Below are 6,344 nucleotides of genomic sequence, written 5' to 3' on the forward strand. Positions count from 1 at the left end.
CGGGCCGCCTAACCCTATACTACTTTTCCGCCGGAGGTTTCGTCCACACGCTTTGATGGCAGAAATCCTCCATTACAGCAAAAGTGTCTGTTTGCTAACCTTAGTACAAAAGTCTATTGGGTGTCCTCAATTTTATAGAGGTTAGCCACCCGAAGTCAATAAGAGACAAAGAAATAATCCAACAGCCACCACTATCTAGCCTAAAGCTGTTTAGCCTGACGTAGAGTTTTTAATAAATCTGGTGATATGGAACCACACACAACCCCTTAACCTGGGATAATGCAATCAAATGGATAATTTGCTAACTATTCTCAGAGATAATGCAATCAAATGGTGGTGCTAGCAGGGGCTGCGCCCCGGACCCTATCTGATAGATACTGTATTTGGTCATGATGAATTGTTTATTAGACTATAAGAAATCCTCTTCCTTCTTGTATTGGCAAGGGGAGTTTGCTTTAACTTAGGTATGCTAGCCTAAGTAAAAATAGACACGGAGCTGCGAAGACCTGATTCTTTTGCTGCATGTTTGAGTCTACAACTTTGTTGTGATAAGACACTCAATCCTAGTGATTGTACTTACTCAACATAGTGACGGTGTAATTACCATCACAGATTGTACGGGAAATTCCAACTTTGGAAAAAACAAATATTTGGCCTACCCAAATTTTGACTACTACCCGTGCGTCTACGTCCTGGATTGGCCAATCAGTGGTGCCCCACGGTGGCGTGATACATGCACGTTTACTGCGGTGCTCTGATTGGCTGACCGAACGTGGCGTGGTAGGTAGGCTGTTTCTACTCTCTAAGTCCTCTTCTTTCCTTTTTCCATCCCCCTCATGCACTCCGTTCTTTGAACGGGAGGCGGGACTTCGCGATACGGTCGATCCGGCAAGGGAACCTGTGATAGTGCAGGGCACCCCTTGTCCGGGGGTCACCGGTAGGTGGCAACTTTTTTAGATATTACTATAGTCACAGGTAACCTGGGTGCAGAGCCCGACGCCCGTCCAAGAGGGGGGGGGCGGGGTCACTGCTCCCAGGCAGGAGCCCTGTGTTATAGGTAGGATTAGATGTAATCAAGAAGATGACAACTAGCATTAGAATAAAACATAGAGATAAGGGACACTCTATTGGAAGGGGAAAAGTGGCAGAAATCACTTACAACAAACTACAAGTCCCACTAACTAGAATATTCAGCACCAATGAAGGTTTTAAAGTAATCTGTAAAGATGACTTTGATTCAGATAAAATCCTTTCAAAAGAAGCAAGAGATATATTTTACAATGAAGGCCTTATTGTTGTCATGCCACCAGAACAAAAAGCAAAAAGATCAGTTTTTGTTCGTCAAGTCGATCAAGAGATCGGGAGGAAGACCTGAAAGAAGAACTGGAACGCCAAAATAGGTGGATGAAGATTGAAGAAGTCATTAAGATAAAGGACTCTACTCATGTTTGAAGAAGTGTCAATGGCTGAGAAAGTTTTACAACAGGGCTTTCTAATATTCAACATGTCAGTCACACCACATCAAATAAAGAAGGAGACATTCATCAGTCTGCAAACTTGCTTCTCCTGCTACAAATATGAAGAACACACAACGAGAGACTGTCCGGAAAAGAAAAAAAGTACTGCTCAGATTGTGCAGGCGACGACCATACCTACACTGAATGTAAGAATACACATGTTGGCTGTCTCAACTGTAAGAGAAACGGGAATGTATACATAGGACATAGGACGTTAGCAATGGCATGCCCAATAAAAAACACATGATAAAGTACAAGAAACAAGGAAAAAGGAACAAGACAAGAAGGATACGACATACGTCGAAATAGCAAAGAGAGCGGTCCAAGAGGCTCATAGACCAGAATCCACAGTATTAAACCTAAGTGAGCCAATACATGATAAGGTAATGATTAGTATGATCCATGCACATTTGCACAATATCATTGCACCCGGATCATACAATGAGGAATTAAGGAAAATGTTTAAATTGAATAACCTACCAGAGATGATATTTCCAGAGAATCCACAATCCGAAAAACTATTTCAGACAACATATGCAAGCGAACTGAGAGAAAGACTACATCAAGACGAACAAAGGTTTGAGCAAGGAGCAACAGCTGATACACAAGGAACACAAGCGACTGATAGAGATCCCAGACAAATGACTAGAAGTGACAAAGAGAAGATAGAAATAACAAAAGGACAGACAAAGGAGTTAGGAGGAGAGAAGATAAGATGGAAACTGATCACAATACACAACCTGAATCTGCTGAAGAAATTGGATTAAAAGTTATCACTACAACAAAACATGGAATCCCAACATCGAGACCAACAGGAGGGACAATAGTAAAAAACTGTGAAGGAGGGATATACAAGTGGACATATCAAGAAAAATCCCTAAGTGAAGATTATGTCTGGTCACTAATTACTACGGACAAACTAAAGATTACGGCCAAAGACTTTAAAATAGTAGACCCGTCAGAGTATAGAAGAGTCAGAAGCGGGAAACAGGATGATAGGTCTCCACTCCAACTGCCACAATCCAAGTATAAGAAGTAATGGACAATAGACAAACAGTAAGAACTTTAAGAATAATACAACACAACGTAAGAAACTGGAAGACCGAGAGAATTAACCTAAGTAATATATATCGCGAAATTGACCCTGACATTATACTAATAAACAGTCACGGTGAGACAGAAAACAACAACATAAAACTCTTTAACTATTATGTAAACCAAAGAAATAAATCGGGCGAGAAAAATGACAGAGTAGCGATAGCGGTTAAAAGAAACTTAAAATTTAAACTAATTGATGACTTCCAGGATGAATTTCTAGCAATAAAAATAAATACAACTCAAGGAGACGTAATTATTGCTACTACTTACCTATAGAAGACCTATTAAAATTGGCTAACAATAGTCATCCGATGTACATCTTAGGAGACTTTAACGCCAGACATAGGATTTTTGACAATACAAATAATAACGTCGTAGGAAACGCCCTTAATCAATTAATAAATTTAGGGAAAATCAATCATCTGGGTCCTAACTTTCCAACCTGGAGAAATCACAATACACAATCGACACCAGACAAAATTTTACCAACAACAAAGCCTTTTTCAATTACCATATAATACAGGGACCTCTTACAGGCAGTGACCATCTGCCAATTATACTAACACTGTCAACAAGCCCCATACAGATACCAATAAAAAAGAGACTGAAAATGAGTAAAACAGACTGGGACAGCTTCAAAGACGACTTAAGTAATCACCACTCGATTAACCTACAAGGGAAAACAACAGAAGATATAGACTCAGAAATGGACAGACTGCACTCAGCAATAAAAACATCTATAACCAAACACACTCTTACTTCACACTTTAGAACATTACCCAACAACAGACTACCAGAAGAAGTTAAATTAATCCAGACCTATTACAATGAAATAAACAGGTATATGGAAAGACACGGCAGTAACAGATGGCTATTGTTACGAGTTGGGGATTTAGAATATAGTTATACGTCTACCCAGATCCCAACAGGTAACAACAATAAAAACAAAGACAATCGGACTATAAAAGGGTAGACAAAGGATGCGAGTTTTCGTTGTATATAATAGAGTACCATAAATCCCTTAACAAAATATTCAGCTTATAAATTACCCTTAACCAAACTTAACCTAAACATTAACAGTATATACATATTAATAAACATAAAACAATCTCGAAGCAAGTGGACGTGGGGAAATTAATACAAGAGATACTAGTACTTAAGTGAGGAGCTGAGATGGCTGACGAGTAAGGCTGAGTATTGTAGAAGACGGTAGGTAGTCACTGCACGTACGTAGGTTTAGAGGATAGATGATCCTGTGGTCTTCCCAGAGCCAAGTGCTCTCTCCTCGAATTGGAGGTGACGCAACAACCAGGATAGGGAGAAGGGAAACCTCGGAGTGGTAACTAAGACGAGTCATACTCGTGTCTCGTCCCTAGATGGCGTTGCTCGTGGTGCTGGGTAGGTAGATCAGGACAATAGATGGCGTGCTTCGTAGTGCTGGGTGGAGGGTTCGTAACACACCCCTCCAAAGACCTCCGTAGCGCGGCGCGAAGGAGGTGATCACCTGGTGCGTCTGGAGTAGCTGCTGCATTTCCACTGGAGCTCGGGATAAGGAGTCTGCAATCAGGTTATAGGGCTGGGTGAGGAGAGCCCAGCGGAGGATTCGCTGGTTGGAGGTCTTTGTTGGTTTGGATGAACGTGAGTGGGTTATGGTCGGTGAAGACTAGGGTTGTTTGTGGGCAAGACTGGAGGTAACATTCAAACTTCTTTATTGCCAACACCAGAACCAGGGCCTCCTTCTCTATGGTCGAGTAGTTGGTCTGATGTTTTTCAACTTGGCGGAGTAGTATGCCACAGGGTGAAGGACATCAGTGGTTGGGTCGGGTTGTAGGAGCACAGCCCCCACTCCGACACAGCTAGCGTCGATTTGCAGATGGAAGGGCAAGGTGTAGTCAGGGGGGTGGACTACAGGCTTGGAGGCAAGGAAGGCTTTGAGGCGGTGGAAAGACTGGTCGCACCTCTGGTTCCAGATGTAAGGGACCGCAGAACTGGTAAGGTCTGTGAGGGGTCCGGCCACGCTGGAGAAGTTACTGCAGAACCGACGGTAGTAGCAGCACATCCCCAGGAAGCGCATGAGTTCCTTCCTCGTCCTTGGAGTGGGGAAGGACAAGATGGATTCTAACGTTTGCGTCCTTGGGTCTCACCATACCATGCCCAACATTATGTCCCAGGTAAGTCACTGAGGAGCCCGGCCAAAAAGCAGATTTAGCCAGGTTTTATGGTGAATCCAGTCTCTTGCAGTCGTGCAAACAATCTCCAAACGCACCAGATGTTCGTCCCAGCTGTCCGACACCACCACCAGGTCATCCCAGGTAGGCGGGCATACCTGGGTCCTGAGCAGGAAGTTGATGTGGCCCTCTGGAATGTGGCCGGGCATTAGAAAAGCCAAACGCGCCATAACCAAATATTAGAAAAAGACCAAATGGAGTTATAAATGCCGAGATTATTTGGCCTATCAAGTGAGTCCCACTTGAAAAATATCCTTTCAACCAAGTCCACCGTACTGATAAATTTGGCACAGCTTCTTAACATCTATTATATCTTCAATCAAAGGTAAGGGTAGGAGTCTGAGACAGTGACCTGGTTCACTTTACGATAATCGGTACAGAAACGAAAGGTGCTATCGGGTTTTGGAATGAGAAGGCAAGGTGAAGCCCAGGGGGAGGTACTAGGCTCAGCTAAGTTATGTTTTAACAAAAAATCTACCTCCTTTTTCATAATCTCTTTTTTTGTGGATTTAGTCGATATGCTGATTGCCTAATGGGTTGTACATCATCTGAGATTAGCTTAATATCATGTTTAAGTATATTGCAAAACCCTGGGAGGTCTGACGTGACTTTAGGAAGTATTGATAATAGCAAGTGAGATCTTTTGCTTGAGATGGATTCAGAACAGAAAATACTCACATCAAGTTGTTGTTGAGTATGTGACTGTTAGTAGGGTTTTCTTTAGGTAGAGGGAAGTCTAAATTCTCCAATAGGTCCATGTCATCTGTCTCCGGCTCCGGCCCTGACAAAACCGTATGCAATACATGTTGACTTATAGCCTCTGGGATGTCTTCCTCTGACTGCCTGGAATGGTAAAGTTTCATGAGATTAATGTGAACAAGTTGTAAATCTTTTCTGCGATCAGGAGTATGGACTATATAGTTGAGAGGAGATAGTTTATTAGCAACTATATAGGGACCAGTAAACTTGCTTTTAAGGGGAGAGCCTGGAATGGGTAGAAGAGTAACACTTTGTCACCTGGAGAAAATGATCTTTTAACTAATTTAGGTTGGGACTTCACCATTTTTTCTTGCACTTTTTTTAAGTTTGACTGAGCAATGGTTCGGACTTCAGTTAATTTGTCCTTAAAAGTGTCAATGTATTGGGAAACTATTTGCGAGCTTAATAGATGGAGTGTCAAACCACTGCTCCTTTACTATTTTAAGGGGTCCCCTTATTTGTCTCCCATATAGTAACTCGAACGGGGAGAAACCCAATGACTCCTGGGGACATTCCCTGATGGCAAAAAGTAACAAGTCTATGCTTTCATCCCATTCCTTTTGGTGTTCTATACAGTATTTTTTGAGCATTGATGTACAATGGTCCACACTGAGGTCTTTCATCACCTGTTTGAAAAGATTGCTCGTAAAATTGGTGCCCTGATCGGATTGGATCTCTTTAGGAATGCCCACTGAAGTGAAAAGGTGCAAAAGATGTTTGATTACGTTTTTTGAAGTGATGC

The sequence above is a fragment of the Homarus americanus genome, unplaced genomic scaffold (assembly GCF_018991925.1).
Source record: "Homarus americanus isolate GMGI-L3 unplaced genomic scaffold, GMGI_Hamer_2.0 scaffold52952, whole genome shotgun sequence".
Taxonomy (NCBI): domain Eukaryota; kingdom Metazoa; phylum Arthropoda; class Malacostraca; order Decapoda; family Nephropidae; genus Homarus; species Homarus americanus.